Raw genomic sequence first — 16,689 nt, 5'->3', positions numbered from 1 at the left:
TCTTCTACTACCTATGCCATGTTTCCTTTGCCTTCAGCAGGCATCCTTTCATGATTTGCCTTCAGCAGGCACCCAGGCTTTCGTGATTCCTATCTGGTGAGGTGACCCACACCTTCATTTTTGACGGGTCTGGACTGTAGGGGATAGTTATAGTTTGACTTTAATCACTGGGCAAGGGAGTACTCTGAGATGCCCCAGGGGACCTCATGCATTCCAAACATACTGCTTACCTAATTGTGTAGCAGTGATCTGATTTCTTTTTTGAGACAGAGTCTCAACCTGTCACCCAGGCTAGAGTGAAGTTGCACAAATCATGGCTTACTACAGCCTTGACCTCCTGGGCCCAAGTGATCTTCCTGCCTCAGCCCTCAACCTCCCAAATATCTGGGACTACAGGTGTGCACCACCTCACCTGGCTGATTTTTTTTTTTTTTTTTTTTTTTTAGAGAGACAGGGTCTCGCTATGTTGTCCAGACTGTCCAGTTTCTTCTTCATAGGATTAGTCGCCCCAGCTACTATAATAATTTCCTTCTTTGATTTACTGTTACAGAAAGCTAAATATGGCTAAGTGCAGTTTCAACTCCTAATTCAGTGGCTCAATTAACATATTGCCCCCTTTACCAGTGGAAGCAAGGTAATGAATACCTTTAAACCTAATTAGATTAGGGAACTAATTCCAGAGAATCCAGAAATAATACAGACAATCCATCTATAAGGTTCTGTTCCACTTCTGGCTATCCACTGCTGAATAACAACCCACCTCGAAACACAGTGGCTGAAAACAATCATTTATTTCTCCTTACAGATTATTTATTTTTGCTTACAAGTCTTCAATTTTGGTAGCATTTGGCAGCAATGGCTTATATGCAGTGTCACCCAGCGCAGCTTGTCTGGGAGCTAAGAATCCACTTTATTTTCTTTTTTCCTTTTTTTATTTTTTCTTTTGCCACACGTCACCTGAATGGGAAGCCACTTTCAAGATATCTCAGGCATATGGCTGGCAAGTTGGTGCTAGCTGTCATATGGTAGATCACCCAGGGCTGTGGGCCAAGGCCTCAATTCTGCTCCACCTGGTCTTCAATATGGACTGTTTGGGCTCCCTCACAGCATTATGGCTGGTTTCCAAGAGTGTCTGAAGAGAATCAGGCAGAAACTGCATGGCCTTTTCTAACTGAGCCTGAGAAGTTACACAGTGTCAGTTCCACTATAGCCTATTCATGGAAGCAGGCACCTACCTACCCAGACTCAAGGAGTAAGGAACTTAACTCTTACCTTTTGATGAAGACGTGGTTTCTAGGAGAGCATGTGGGATGGGGAGATACTGTTGAAGACATCTTTGGAAAATAAAATCTACCACAATATGCTACCTGAAAAATAAGAAATCAAGAAAACAAAGAGTAAAAAGCTGGTAAAAATGAATGATATGAGCACTAACAGCAAGCAATACTTCTAGAGATAAAGAGGGACTTTCTTTCTTTCCTTCTTTCTTTCTTTCTTTCTTTCTTTCTTTCTTTCTTTCTTTCCTTCCTTCCTTCCTTCCTTCCTTCCTTCCTTCCTTCTTTCCTTCTTCTTTCCTTCTTTTTCCTTCTTTCCTTCTTTCCTTCTTTCTTTCTTTCTGTCTTTCTGTCTTTCTTTCTTTCTGTCTGTCTTTCTTTCTTTCGACAGAATCTTGCTCTGTTGCCAGGCTGGAATGCAGTGGCACGATCTCAGCTCACCGCAACCTCCGCCTCCCGGGTTCAAGTGATTCTCGTGCCTCAGCCTCCCACGTAGCTAGGATTACAGGTGTGGGCCACCACACCCAGCTAGTTTTTATATTTTTAGTAGAGATGGGGTTTCACCATGTTGGCCAGGGTGGTCTCGATCTCTTGACCTCATGATCTGCCCACCTCGGCCTCCCAAAGTGCCGGGCCTGTGAGCCACTGTGCCCAACCAAGAGGGACATTTTATATTACTAAGTTAAATTCACTAATACGATTTTAACAGTTCCAGGCCAGGCATGGTGGCTCACGCCTGTAATCTCAGCACTTTAGGAGGCCAAGGCAGAAGGATTGCTTGAGCCCAGGAGTTGGAGACCAACCTGGACAACATGGCAAAACTCTGCCAACAAAAAATACAAATATTAGCCAGGCATGGTGGTGTGCACCTGTAGTCCTAGCTCAGGAGGCTGAGGTGGGCTGATTGAGTCCAGGAGGTTGAAGTTGCAGTGAGCCATGATTGTGCCACTCACTGCATTCCAGCCTGGGCAACAGAATGAGACCTGGTCTCAGGAAAAAAAATAATAATAATATTTACTTAGTTATTTTGAGACAGGATTTTATCCAGTTGCCCAGGCTGCAGTACAGTAGCAAGATAATAACTCACTGCAGGCCAGGCGCGGTGGCTCAAGCCTGTAATCCCAGCACTTTGGGAGGCCGAGACGGGCGGATCACGAGGTCAGGAGATCAAGACCATGCTGGCTAACACGGTGAAACCCCGTCTCTACTAAAAAAATACAAAAAACCAGCCGGGCGAGGTGGCGGGCGCTTGTAGTCCCAGCTACTCGGGAGGCTGAGGCAGGAGAACGGCCTAAACCCGGGAGGCGGAGCTTGCAGTGAGCTGAGATCCGGCCACTGCACTCCAGCCTGGGCGGCAGAGCGAGACTCCGTCTCAAAATAAAATAAAATAACTCACTGCAGCCTCCATCTCTCAGGCTCAAATGATCCTCCCACCTCAACCTCCCAAGTAGCTGAGACTATAGGCACACGCTACCACCCCCAACTAATTTTTTTTTTCAGTACAGAGGAGATCTCGCTGTGTTGCTCAGGTGTGAGTGGCAGCACCCAGCCAAGAATTTAATCTTTTTGTTTGTTTGTTTTTGAGACAGAGTCTTGCTCTGTCACCCAGGCTGGAGTGCAGTGGCATGATCTCGGCTCACTGCAGCCTTGGCCTCCCAGGTTCCAGCGATTCTCCTGCCTCAGCCTCCTGGGTAGCTGGGATTACAGGCGCCCTCTACCACACCCAGCTAATTTTTGTATTTTTAGCAGAGACGAGATTTCACCATGTTGACCAGGCTGGTCTCGAACTCCTGACCTCAGGTTATCTGCCCGCCTCAGCCTCCCAAAGTGCTGGGATTACAGGCGTGAGCCACTGGCCTGGCCTTTTTTTAATTTTTCTTTTCTTTCTTTCTTGGTGGTGTGTGTGTGTGTGTATGTCTGTGTGTGTGACAGAGTCTCACTGTCACCCTGGCTGGAGTGCAGTTGTGCAATCAATAATTTAATCTTTAAAGCCACTTCTAAAATAGTGAAGAGTGGGAGTGGGTTATGAACAACACATATAACCAGATAGCATGTAAAGAACTCCTACCAATCAATAAGAAAATAATAAGCACCCCAATACAAAATGAGTAAGAGATTTGAAAAGGCATTTCTCAAAAGATGGTATGAAAGGGCTGGGTGTGGTGGCTCATGCCTGCAATACAGAACTTTGGGAAGCTGAGGCAAGAGGATCCCTTGAGACCAGACCAAGCAACATTGTGAGACCCTATATCTACAAAATATTTAAAAATTAGCTGGATATGGTGGCGTGCACCTGTAGTCTCAGCTACCCTGAAGGCTGAAGTGGGAGGATCACTCGAGTCCTGGAAGTCAAGGCTGCAGTGAGCCATGATTGTGCCACTGCACTCCAGCCCGGGCAACAGAGAGACCCTATCTCAAAAAAAAAAAAAAGATACACAAATAGCCTATAAGCATATGAAAAGGTATTCAATATCATTAATAATCAAGGGAATGAAAATTAAAACAAAAATGAATATTACCATTGGGACTCAGAAACCAATACCTCAAGGTCTCTCTGACATTCTGCACCCTCCACCCTCCCCCAGACTTTCCCAAATAAGAAAGAAATTTTCTGAAGTTCCTTTATCTGCCTAAGATCCAGACCCACCAAGGAGAACAATTGTTTTTTTCTTTCCCTCCCTGTAAGGCCAAGAATGTAACTACACCACCTGAACAGACCCTTTCACAAGATCACGTACAGATTAATCTCTGTTTCCTGATCCATTCATTCTACCTAGTAATCCCCTCAACGCAATTCCTCTTCTCATTCCCCATAACCTGTTTTGCCAGGATTATGTATAAGCTTCTGAACTCCTTTCGGGGTGGGTAATCACTCTGTGTTTCTCCCCATGTATACGTTATATAAATTTGTATGCCCTTCTCCAATCCGCCTTTTATTTTATTTTTTTATTTTTATTTTTATTTTTTATTTTTTTTGGAGAGTCTAGCTCTGCTGCCCAGGCTGCAGTGCAGTGGCGCCATTTTGGCACACTGCAACCTCTGCCTCCCCAGTTTAAGCGATTATCCTGGCTCAGCCTACGGAGTAGCTGGGATTACAGGCATGCGCCACCACGCCTGGCTAATTTTGCATTTTTAGTAGAGATGGGGTTTCTCCATGTTGGTCAAGCTGGTCTCAAACTCCCGTCCTCAGGTGATCCGCCCACCTCGGGCTTCCAAAGTTTTGGAATTTCAGGCGAGAGCCACGGCGCTCGGCCTAGCATCCACTTTTAAGTGAGAATGAGAGGTACTGGGTTTTCTGTTCCTGCATTAATTCGCTCAGGGTAGTGGCCTCCAGCTACATCCAGGTTGCCGCAAAGGACATGAGTTTGCTTTGTTGGTTGGTTGGTTGGTTGGTTTTTGAGACGGGGTTTCAGTAACCCAGGTTGGAGTGCCCTGGAGCGATCTCGGCTCGCTGCAACCTCCGCCGCCCCGGTTCAAGCAGTTCTCTGCGCAGCCTCCAGAGTAGCTGGGACTACAGGCACCTGCCACCATGCCCGGCTAATTTTTGTATTTTTAGTTAAAGATGGGGTTTCACCATCTTAGCTAGGCTGGTCTTGAATTACTGACCTCGTGATCCACCAGCCTGGGCTTCCCAAAGTGCTGGGATTACAGGCGTGAGCCACCGCGCCTAGCCAATTTTTTGTATTTCATTGGAGACAGGGTTTCACCGTGTTGCCCAGACTGTTCTCGAACTCCTGAGCTCAGGCAATCTGCACGCTTCGGCCTCCCAAAGTGCTGGGATTACAAGCGTCAGCCACCGTGCCCCCCACTTTGGATTTTTTTTTGTTTTTTTTTTTTATGACTGCCTTAACCTTTTTTTTTTTTTTGAGACAGAGTCTTGCTCTGTCGCCCAGGCTGGAGTGAAGTGCGCGATCTCGGCTCACTGCAAGCTCCACCTCCCAGGTTGACGCCATTCTCCTGCCTCAGCAGGGACTACAGGCGCCCGCCCCAACGCCCAGCTAATTTATTTATTTATTTATTTATTTATTTATTTATTTATTTATTTATTTATTTATTTATTGTATATTTAGTAGAGACGAGGTCTCACCATGTTAGCCAGGATGGTCTCGATCTCCTGACCTCGTGGTCCGCCCGTCTCTGCCTTCCAGAGTGCTGGGATTACAGGCGTGAGCCACCGCGTCCGGCCTTAGCGCTACTCTTTTTTTTCTTTTTTTTTTTGTATTATTTATTTATTTTTTCAACTTTTATTCCAGGGATACATGTGCAGGTTTGTTACACAGGTAAACATGTGCCCTGCTGGTTTGCTGCACAGATCAACCCATCACCTGGGTATTAAGCCCAGCATCCATTAGCTGTTCTTCCTGATGCTTTCCCTCCCCCAGCCCCCACCTCACAGGCCCCAGCCTGTGTTGTTCCCTTCTTTGCATCCATATGTTCTCATCATTCAGCCCCCACTTATAAATGAGAATATGTGGTGCTCGGTTTTCTGTTCCTGCGTCAGTTTGCTGAGGATAACGGCTTCCAGGTCCATCCATGTCCCTGCACAGGACATGATCTCGTTCCTTTTTATGGCTGCATGGTATTCCATGGTGTGTATGGACCACATTTTCTTTCTTTTTCTTTTTTTTTTTTTTTTTGAGATGGAGTCTCCTCTGTTGCCCAGGCTGGAGTGCAGTGGCACAATCTTGGCTCACTGCAACCTCTGCCTCCTGGGTTCAAGTGATTCTTGTGCCTCAGCCTCCCGAGTAGCTGGGATTATAGGCACTCACACCACCATGCCCAGTTAAATTTTGTATTTCTAGTAGAGATGGGGTTTCACCATGTTAGCTAGGATGGTCTCCATCTCCTGATCTCGTGATCTGCCTGCCTCAGCCTCCCAAAGTGCTGAGATTACAGGCGTGAGCCACTGCACCCAGCCTATGTACCGCATTTCCTTTATCCAGTCTATTATTCATGGGTATTAGGTTGATTCCACGTCTTTGCTATTGTCAATAGTGTTGCAATGAACATAAGCATGCATGTATCTTTACAATGCCTTTTTTTTTTTTGAGATGGAGTTTCGTTCTTGTCACCTAGGCTGGAGTGCAGTGGCGCAATCTCAGCTCACTGCAACCTCCACCTCCCAGGTTCTAGTGATTCTCCTGCCTCAGCCTCCCAAGTAGCTGGGATTATAGGCGCCTGTCACCATGCCCAGCTCATTTTTGTATTTTTGGTAGAGATGGGGTTTCACCACGTTGGCCAGCTGGTCTCAAACTCCTGACCTCAGGTGGTCCACCCGCCTCAGCCTCCCAAAGTACTGAGATTGCAGGCATGAGGCACCCGGTCCCTATCTTAACCTTTTTTTTTTTTTTTTTTTTTTGAGACAGAGTCTCGCTTTGTCGCCAGGCTGGAATGCAGTGGCGCGATCTCGGCCCACTCCAACCTCTGCCTCCTGGGTTCAATCGATTCTTCTGCCTCAGCTTCCTGAGTAGCTGGATTATAGGCACACATCACCATGCCCAGCTAATTTTTGTGTGTGTGTATTTTTAGTAGAGATGGGGTCTCAGCATGCTTACCAGAATGGTCTCGATCTCCTGACCTCGTGATCCGCCTGCCTCAGCCTCCCAAAGTGCTGGGATCACAGGCATGAGCTGCCGTGCCCAGCCTGTCTTAACCATTTTTAAGTTCAGTAGTGTTAAGTATATTCACTTTGTTGTGCAACCAATCTCCACAACTCTTTTCATCTTGCAAAACTGAAACTAAAGTACTAGCCACTGGGGCCTCCAGAGCAGGCCTTAAATCATCACTTTGGGATTTCCCCAGGACTAACTCACAAGAGTTTATGATGGGAGTGAAATAACAGTTCTCCCTCAAAGAGGGAATGAAAAAGGGATCTAGTTGTGGGTAGTTAACACTGCTGTTTCGGAAGTTTTAATGCTGTGACTAGAGGTAGATATACCGTGAAGCTAATGAAGTTTGGCTTGCATAGGATCCTGTTTAGGCCCTGGGAGGGGCCCTAGTAATGTGCTGTCATGGTTATACATATTTGTAAGATGTTCAAAAGTAACGTATTTTAACTGCAATTGGTTAAAACTATCCACTTGTACTTCCCCTCTTGTTGGGTGATGTTGGGATGTTGAGTTGGGATGTATTTATTTAGTTTGGGTTCAGTGAGCTATTTTTATGGAACTCGCAGTCAATTCTGTGTATAATTCAGTCACTGATAGTCATCCAGGTTGTAGAAATGGCTCGTAAGTGCACTCCTACCTCCCACTGCCAGCTGGCCATGAACCGTGACACCAAAATCCAAGGCCAGAACTTTTGTTGGAATGTGAACCTACAGTATTGGTTAGTGGAGGGGAAATAAGATTTGAAATATGCAAAGCTGGAACTTAATCTGTAGAAAATTCTTCCAGTCATCGAACTTGTGAAATTGTAATCTGAAAGCTTAGGTTCTCATCAATACCTAGTCAAATTGAAGTCCCCTCTATAAGGGGTGTGTTCAGCAGTGTACTATGTACAAGTATAAACACATTCTTTTTTTTTAAATGGGAATGTCACAAAATAGAATTAATCCAAATTTCTGTGTTTGCAAGGCTAAGTGTAGCATTATTACAAACATCAAGTGTGCTTTTGTGTGAAGTCATATGTTTTATGCATCCATGATTGGCCTGTATCCTAGCATATTAACACATCTTGTCCTGACAGTTGGGTGGTTCCAGACAAGATAGCATACAAATTGGCACCGAAGCAGTGAAATCTTACCACTCATATATGAAAGAAATTTGATCGAGATTTTCTCAAATTTGACAATAGTTCTAAAACTTTACATGGCATAACCAATCGAGTTGAAATGTAAAAATTTTAAACAATTAATAATAAAAAGTGAAGTTTGTGGGAACAGATTGTGAGGACAGATACATAAAAAAGAAAAAATGTATATAAATGAAGTTTGATTGACCATGGGCTTTATAAAATATTGAATTATCTTTCTTTTCTCTCTGTAGAATGATTTTCCAAAAGCATTGTCATGAGAAGAGATAATCAAAAATTATGCATCCAAAAAAGGTGGGAAAAAAAATTGTGTAGCTGGCTGCAATGGCTCATGCCTATAATCCTAGTACTTTGGGAGGCTGAGGCAGGCGGATTGCTTGAGCCCAGGAATTGGAGACCAGCCTGGGAAACATGGTGAAACCCCATTTCCGCTAAAAATACAAAAATTAGCCAGGCATGGTGGTGCACACCTGTAGTCCCAGCTACTCCAGAGGCTGAGGTGGGAGGATTGCTTGAGCCCAGGAAACAGAGGCTGCAGTAAGCCAAGAGTGCACCACTGCTCTCCAGCCTGGGTGACAGAGCAAGACCCTGTCTCAAAGGGAAAACCAAAAAAAAGAAAAGAAAAAAGTTGTGTCATGTGGTTAATTAATGAATAACTAATTCATTAATTAAAATAATTTAATAAAAATTAAGTTACTTGTCTTGATTTTGTGAAATCTGTGATATTTGTCAGCTTTTGAAAATCTGTAATTTGTTGTGATTCAATTCTAAATAAATATTTACTTTGGCGCCTAATTTTATACTTCGAATTTTGTATTCTTTTTCCTTAAGAAGTTTCCCAAAATTGTATGATTCAGGTATCCCCAAAACCTGGATCCTTCCTTTGGCTCTGATAGCAAGGGAAAAAAAAATACTCTAGGACCTTTAGATGAGAATTCACTTAGAAAGTCGATGTATACATAACAGGATGGATCAACAAACAGAATCATTTCATTTCCCAATGAAAAGGGAAGCCTGCTGGCTGCTGCAGCCCAATACTCAGAAGCCTACTTTCTTGCAGAATATACACTTTGACTTGGATATTATGTTTTCTGGGCTCTTCTATCCTCCTTCTGAACTATTTTCCTAGATAATCTCACCTCTTCCCAGATTTCAGTCTCATGGGTTAAATACTATCCATAGGCTGGTGACACCCAAATTTCTATCGCCACCTCAGACATCTCTTCTAACCTCCAGACTTGTATGTCAAACTGCTTACCTGACATTATTGTTTGAATTTTCAACCTTCGCTTGTCAAAATTGCACTATTTCTCCAAGCTTCTTTCTCTGCCAGTCATTCCCATCTTAATAAAGGGCATTTCTGGCCTGTCGCAGTGGATCGCGCCTGTAATCCCAGCACTTTGGGAGGCCGAGGCGGACAGATCACAAGGTCAGGAGATTGAGACCATCCTGGCTAACACAGTGAAACTCTGTCTCTACTAGAAATACAAAAAATTAGCTGGGCGTGGTGGCGGGCGCCTGTAGTCCCAGTTACTCGAGAGACTGAGGCAGGAGAATGTCATGAACCCGGGAGGTGGAGCTTGCAGTGAGCCGAGATCGCACCACTGCACTCCAGCCTGGGCAACAGAGTGAGACTCCATCTCAAAAAAATAAAATAAAATAAAGGGCATTTCCAAACACCCAGTTTGTCTTAAGGCAGACACCCGAGAGTCCAGTACTTTGGGAGGCCAAGGCAGGTGGATCGCTTGAACCCAGGAGTTCAATGCCAGCCTGGGCAACACGGTGAAACCCCATCTCTAATAAAACACAAAAAATTAGCCAGGCATGGTGGCATGAGCCAGCTACTTGGGAGGTGGAGGTAGGAGAATCACCTGCCCGGGAAGTTGAGGCTGCAGTGAGACATGATTGTGCCACTGCACTCTAGCCTGGGCCAGAGAGTGAGACCCTGTCTCAAAATAAAATAAATAAATAATAAGAAAAAGAAAAGAAACCTGAGAGTCATCCTGAATAGCTTCTCCCTAACTCCCTTCAGCCTTCAACATCCACCCATTGTCTTATCTTCCCCTCCACTGCCTGGAGCCTTGTTTAAATCATCATCAGCCTCCTACTTAATCTTCTATAATCTATTCTCTACAGAGCAGTCAATCAGCATTTTACAAGGTAAACTGGATGACCACACCCTTGCCATCCCCAATTACAACCTTCATTTCCCATTGAATTCAATATGAATCCAAACTCCTTAGCATGACCTTCAGAGCCCTGTGTGATATGGTATATCTCTCCAGCTCATCTCCTATTGGTGGAGCCCCTCGGGCCTTATTTCAGTTCCTCCACGCAACAAACTGTTCTACTTCAAGGTCCTTACACATACCATTTCCTCTGCCTGGAATGCAGCCCCCTCTCTCCCACCATACACACTTTGCCTGACTGACTTGAACACATCCTGATACAGGTCTCAGTTTAAATCTCCTCAGAGAGCCTTTTCCTTATCATCCAATTTAAATGATGTCTCTGTTCTATAGTCTCTCGCAGCACCCCGCACTTTCCCTTGTAGCATTTATCACAATTTGTAATTATAGATTATTTGTTTCATATTTGTCTGTCCTCCTGAGCTGTGGGCTCCATGAGGGCAAGGACTGTTTCTATTTAACTCAGCACTTGGTGCACAGAAAGATTTCCATAAATATTTATTAAATGAATGAGTAAACAAATATGAGCCCAGTGCGGTGACTCACACCTGTAATCCCAGCACCTTGGGAGGTCAACCCAAAGAAACTCTTTTTTTTTTTTGAGACAGAGTCTTGCTCTGTTGCCAGACTGGAGTGCAGTGGCAGGATCTCAGCTTACTGCAACCTCTGCCTCCTGGGTTCAAGCAATTCCCCTGCCTCAGCCTCCCAAGTAGCTGAGACTACAGGCGTGTGCCACCATGCCTGGCTAATTTTTTGTATTTTAGTACAGACAGGGTTTCACCATGTTGGCCAGGATGGTCTCCTGACTTCGTGATCTCCCCACCTCAGCCTCCCAAAGTGCCGGATTACAGGCGTGAGCTACCATGCCCGGCCAAAACATTTATATTAATGATAGAATAAAAGTATAGTTTCATATATGATTGCTAGTAAATGCTCATTGCTCCTCTTTCTTTTCAACGCATTTTAACATTTTCTCCTTTCATCAAATGTAATGATTTTCTGCACTGACCAAAGTTTTATACATTTCTCAATTCATTTATTAAGGTTTGAAAGTAGGCTACCCAGCACTTTGGGAGGCCAAGGTGGGTGGATCATGAGGTCAGGAGATCGACACCATCCTGGCCAACATGGTGAAACCCCGTCTCTACTAAAATACAAAAAAGCTAGTCAGGCGTGGTGGCGTGCACCTGTAGTCCCAGCTACTTGGGAGGCTGAGGCAGGGGAATTGCTTGAACCCAGAGATCACGCCACTGCACTCCAGCCTGGCAACAGAGCCAGACTCTGTCTCCAAAAAAAAAAAGGAAGAAAGTAGGCTTAGAAAAATCATACAGTTATCTGTTGCAGTTTAACAGGTTAATTCAAAGCTTAGCATCTTAAGCTTTGGCCAGGTGCCAAACATTTGGCCAGGTGTGGTGGCTTATGTCTGTAATCCCGGCACTTTGGGAGGCAGAGGCGGGTGGATCACTTGAGATCAGGAGTTCGAGACCAGCCTGGTCAACATGGTGAAACCCCATCTCTACTAAAAAGACAAAAATTAGCTGGGCATGGTGGCAGATGTCTGTAATCCCAGCTACCTGGGAGGCTGAGGCAGGAGAATCACTTGAACCCGGGAGGTGGAGGTTGCAGTGAGCCAAGATTGTGCCACTGCACTCCAGCCTGGGCCACAGAGTGAGACTCCGTCACGAAGACACAAACAAACAAAATGAACACTTATTATCTCATAGTTTCTATAGGTCAGGAATCTGGGTGTGGCTTAGGTGGGTTCCTCTGTCCCAGGTTCGCCCACAAGCTGTAATCAAAGCCAGGGCTGCAGTCATCTCAAAGCTTGACTGAGGGAGGGAGCATTGCCTTCTAAGCTCAATATGTGCCTATTGTCAGGCTTCATGTCCTCCCTGGCTGTTGGCCAGGGACATTGGCTCATTGCCTCATGAACCTTTTATAGGAAGCTCAAGATATGGTAGCTGACTTCTCTCAGAGGGAGAGAGGGCAAACAAGATGGAAGCAGCAGTCTTATTTTTATTTTTTTCGGCAGTCTCACTCTGTTGCCGAGGCTGGAGTGCAGTGGCCATTTCGGCTCACTGCAGCCTGGACTTCCCGGGCTCAAGCAAACCTCCCACCTCAGCTTCCGGAGTAGCTGAGACTACGGGCACACGCCACCAGGCCTGGCTAGTTTGTTTGTGTTTTTCGTAGAGACAGGGTATTGCCATGTTGCCCAGGCTAGCTTTTTAGGGTTTTGTTTTGTTTCGCTTTGGTTTTGTTTTGTTTTTGTGGTTTTAGGAGTGGAGGTTTAATAGAAGAAAAAGAGAGGAGAACAGCTCTCTCTCTAGTGAGAGAAAGGGGTTTCTGAGAGGAAAGAACCTGCTTTGTTTTTTTAAGACAAGTTCTCACTGTTGCCCAGGCTGGAGTGCAGTGATGCAATTATGGCTCACTGCAGCCTCGAATTCCTGGGCTCAGGAGATCCTCCTGCCTCAGCCTCCTGAGCAGCTGGGCTCACACCACCATGTCTGGCTAAATTGAATTTTTTTTTTTATAGAGATGGGGTCTGAGTTTGCTGCTTAGGCTGGAAGCCACAGTTTTTTTTTTTTTTCTTCTTCTTTTTTTTTTTTGTAACCAAACTGTGAAAATGACATCCTGTCAATTTTGCCATGTTCTTTGTGTCAGAAGGGAGTCATTAGCTCTTACACTCAGGGAAGGCATTAACCAAAAGCATGAATGACAGGAGGTAGAAATTCTTAGGACCAGTGTAAAGGTTGCTAGTTGTGAGCCGTTTCAACTTTAACTAAAATCCATTAATAATCCCTTGAATACTTGTAACCAATTCAAGCAGAGAAAGTCTTTAGTTAATATGATTGTTTTTTGTTAACTATAAATCTGGAAATGTTAAAATGTTGTTGGTATATATACTTACAGTAATCCTAACTGACTGAAGACATTAGGTTATTGTTTGCTGGAATGCTGAGATTTTCAGGATCATGTTCATGATTTTTAGGGGGCAAAGGGGAGGAAACAAAATTTATGAAATCTAATTTATCCTCTAAAATCATAAAAGTATCCGTAAAATTCTCTAAAACGTGTATTTTGAAATTTCAGAGCCAGAAGTGCTCAGGAATGGTTTTGTTTATAGGCAAGTAAGTCACTGGGCGCCCTTGGAGATTTTCCTGTGTCATTGGCAAGGTTTACATTTTCCCGCTGCTTTTCCATGGCATGAAAACTTGCGCTGCTCTGAGAATATCAGCAAATTCCCATTTCAAATTAAAGCCTCATATAAAATTGATCCCCATCCTTTCATTTCACTACCTTCATCTCTCACTGCACCCCAAGAGGAGTTTTCTATTTGCCAACTGAACTCATCTAGTGATCTCTCCCTACAGGGTCATCACCTAGCAATCACTCAAATTCATGACAGACTCTTTACATCTGCACTATCAAGCCATGTTTTTCCCTTTCCTTCCTTTAAAAGTCACCTTCCAGACTAATTCTAGCAGATTTTTAATCACACAAACCTAATTAGACTCGAATTAAGATGTAGACCAGGGAGGGGATTGGGAGTTGCTATTAGATTGGTGTATTGAAATTTAAGATTTCAAAGGTAGAGGATTTCAAGGTGTAACAATAGAAACGGACTGGTAAATTGTGGTCAAAGTTGTTGGCAGCAAGGGTGTCTATGTTCTTTAAGGGTAGACGATTGGATGGATATTCGTTATCATGAAAAGTGTTTGAGTGGAGAGGTGCAAATGAATGAGAGTAACTAGCTGGGAGTGCAACATTCCTTCCTCTCAATTCAGGAAGTGAAAAGTTGTGTAAGAGATTACAGTTCAAAAAGGCAGTGGTGGCCAGACATGGCGGCTCACACCTGTAATCCTAGCACTTTGAGAGGAGGTGGAGGTGGGCAGATAGCGCTTGTGCTCAGGAGTGCCAGACCAGCCTGGGCAACATGGCAAAACCCAGTGTCTGCAAAAAATACAAATAATAGCCAGGCATGGTGGTGCATGCCTGTAGTTCCATTTACTTGGGGGGCTGAGGTGGAAGGATCCCTTGAGCCCGGGAGGCAGAGGTTGCAATCAGCTAAGATTGCACCATTGTACTCCAGCCTGGGTGACAGAGTGAGACCCTGTCAAAAAAAAAAGAAGTGGCGGTGGCTAAGAGGAATACATGATAAGCCAGATTTTTTCATTTTTAAAAAACGTGATGTGAACTAGCCAAAAGAGACTGCTCTGTATGAATTATTCCGAAAGGTGCACCCAGCTTCCGCCTCCTGATGCCAGATCTATAACCTATAATCGTAAGCACAAATCACAGTCATCCTGAGCTCCCCTTAGGCAGGAGAGTAAACTTGCAACTCTGGGAAGCTTTTAGATTATTAAAAAAACTGATGCAAATTACAAAGTTAATATTTTTGTGCAGGTGTAATAAGTTTGCAATCTGTTATGGTTTCTGTGTTTTGTTCATGATTTGAGGTGTTTCATATGTTTTAAGAGAATCTGACAGATTTATGTTTTTAGGTGAAATAGAAAAATGTAGCTAATTAAGTTTGTAATCACTGTATAAACAAGTGAAGGAATCTAATTAGTAAATCTGCAAATTTTGCATTAGTATGCATGTAAATGCTTCTTAAATGCTGAGAAAGTTTCATTAGACTTTTATTAAGTGTTTGAAGCACTACAGAGGAATAAATTTACTAAATGTGTGACTAGTTTGAAACTTCTAAGAGAATTTCATAAAGGTGTTGAATGTTTAGGAAGATTTAATACAATTCAATAATTTAAATTTATAAGATGATTATTTATCGAAGTACAAGATGAGTGTTTTAAATTTCAAAACCATATTCGATTTATAAATTAAATGACAACATTTGTAAGTTGAGCTCAAAAGCTTCAAAAAACTAAGTTCTAAAATTTGCATCCTTGGCCAGGCACGGTCGCTCTTACCTGTAATCTCAGTACTTTGGGAGGCTGAGGTATGAGGATTCCTTAAGCCCAGGTGTTTGAACCAGCCTGGGCAACACAGCAAGACTGAATCAGTAAAAATAAAAACACAATTAAATACATAAAATGTGTAGCCATAATAACTGAATATTAAAACAAAGATGCCTGGCCAGGCACAGTGGCTCACACCTGTAATCCCAGAACTTTGGGAGGCCAATGTAGGTGGATCACGAGGTCAGGAGTTTGAGACCAGCCTGGCCAATAAGGTGAAACCCTATCTCTACTAAAAATATAAAAATTAGCTGGGCATGGTGGCCTGCGCCTATAGTCCCAGCTGCTCAGGTGGCTGAGGCAGGAGAATTGCTTGAACCTGGGAGGCGGAGGTTGCAGTGAGCTGAGATCATGCCACGGCAATCCAGCCTGGGTTACAAAGCGAGACTCAGTCTCAAAAACAAAACGCCAGGCAAGGTAGCTCATGCCTGTAATCCCAGCACTTTGCGAGGCCTAGGTTGGCAGATCACCTGTGGTCGAGAGTTCGAGACTAGCCTTACCAACATGGAGAAACCCCGTCTCTACTAAAAATACAAAATTAGGCAGGCATGGTGGCACATGCCCGCAGTCCCAGCTACTTGGGAGGCTGAAACAGGAGAATCTCTTGAACCCAGGAGGCGGAGGTTGTGGTGAGGCGGGCAGATCACGAGGTCAGGAGATCGAAACCATCCTGGCTAACACGACGAAACGCCGTCTCTATTAAAAATACAAAAAATTAGCCAGGTGTGGTGGCGGGTGCCTGTAGTCCCAGCTACTCAGGAGGCTGAGGCAGGAGACTGGCGTGAACTCGGGAGGCGGAGCTTCCAGTGAGCCGAGATCGCGCCACTGCCCTCCAGCCTGGGCGACAGAGCAAGACTCCGTATCAAAAAAAAAAAAAAAAAAAAAAAAACCAAAACAACAACAACAACAAAACCAAAACCAAAGATACCTATAAAACATCCAACAACATGTATTGGTTCCATAATTTGTGATTCATCCATATCATGCAATGAGTAACTTAACAGTAATGTCATGGCATAATCAACATGGACAATATTTGTTTTGTTTTTGTTTTTGTTTTTGAGACGAAGTCTCGATTTTTTTGGCCAGGCTGAAGCACAATGGTGTGATCACTGCGACCTCCGCCTCCCGGGTTCAAGCAATTCTCCTGCCTCAACCTCCCGAGTAGCTGGGATTACAGGCACGTGATAGCACGCCAGGCTAATTTTTGTATTTTTAGTAGAGACAGGGTTTCACCATGTTGGCCAGGCTGGTCTCGAACTCCTGACCTCAAATGATCTGCCCACCTCGGCCTCCCAAAGTGCTGGGATTACAGGCATAAGCCACCACCCCCGGACGATTTTTTTTTAAAGTAAGCAAAGAAGGAGTATGTATATGATAATCCTATTTATAAAATATATGTCTAGATCTATGTATAAATATACGCATAGAGAAAAAACTAGATAGACTGGCACCAAACTGTAAATGGTTATCAGTTGGTACAGGTAGTGTGAGTGT

The sequence above is a fragment of the Rhinopithecus roxellana genome, chromosome 18 (genome assembly GCF_007565055.1).
Source record: "Rhinopithecus roxellana isolate Shanxi Qingling chromosome 18, ASM756505v1, whole genome shotgun sequence".
NCBI lineage: Eukaryota > Metazoa > Chordata > Mammalia > Primates > Cercopithecidae > Rhinopithecus > Rhinopithecus roxellana.
The sequence above is the reverse complement of the archived record's forward strand: the minus strand, read 5'-3'. Positions refer to the sequence as shown.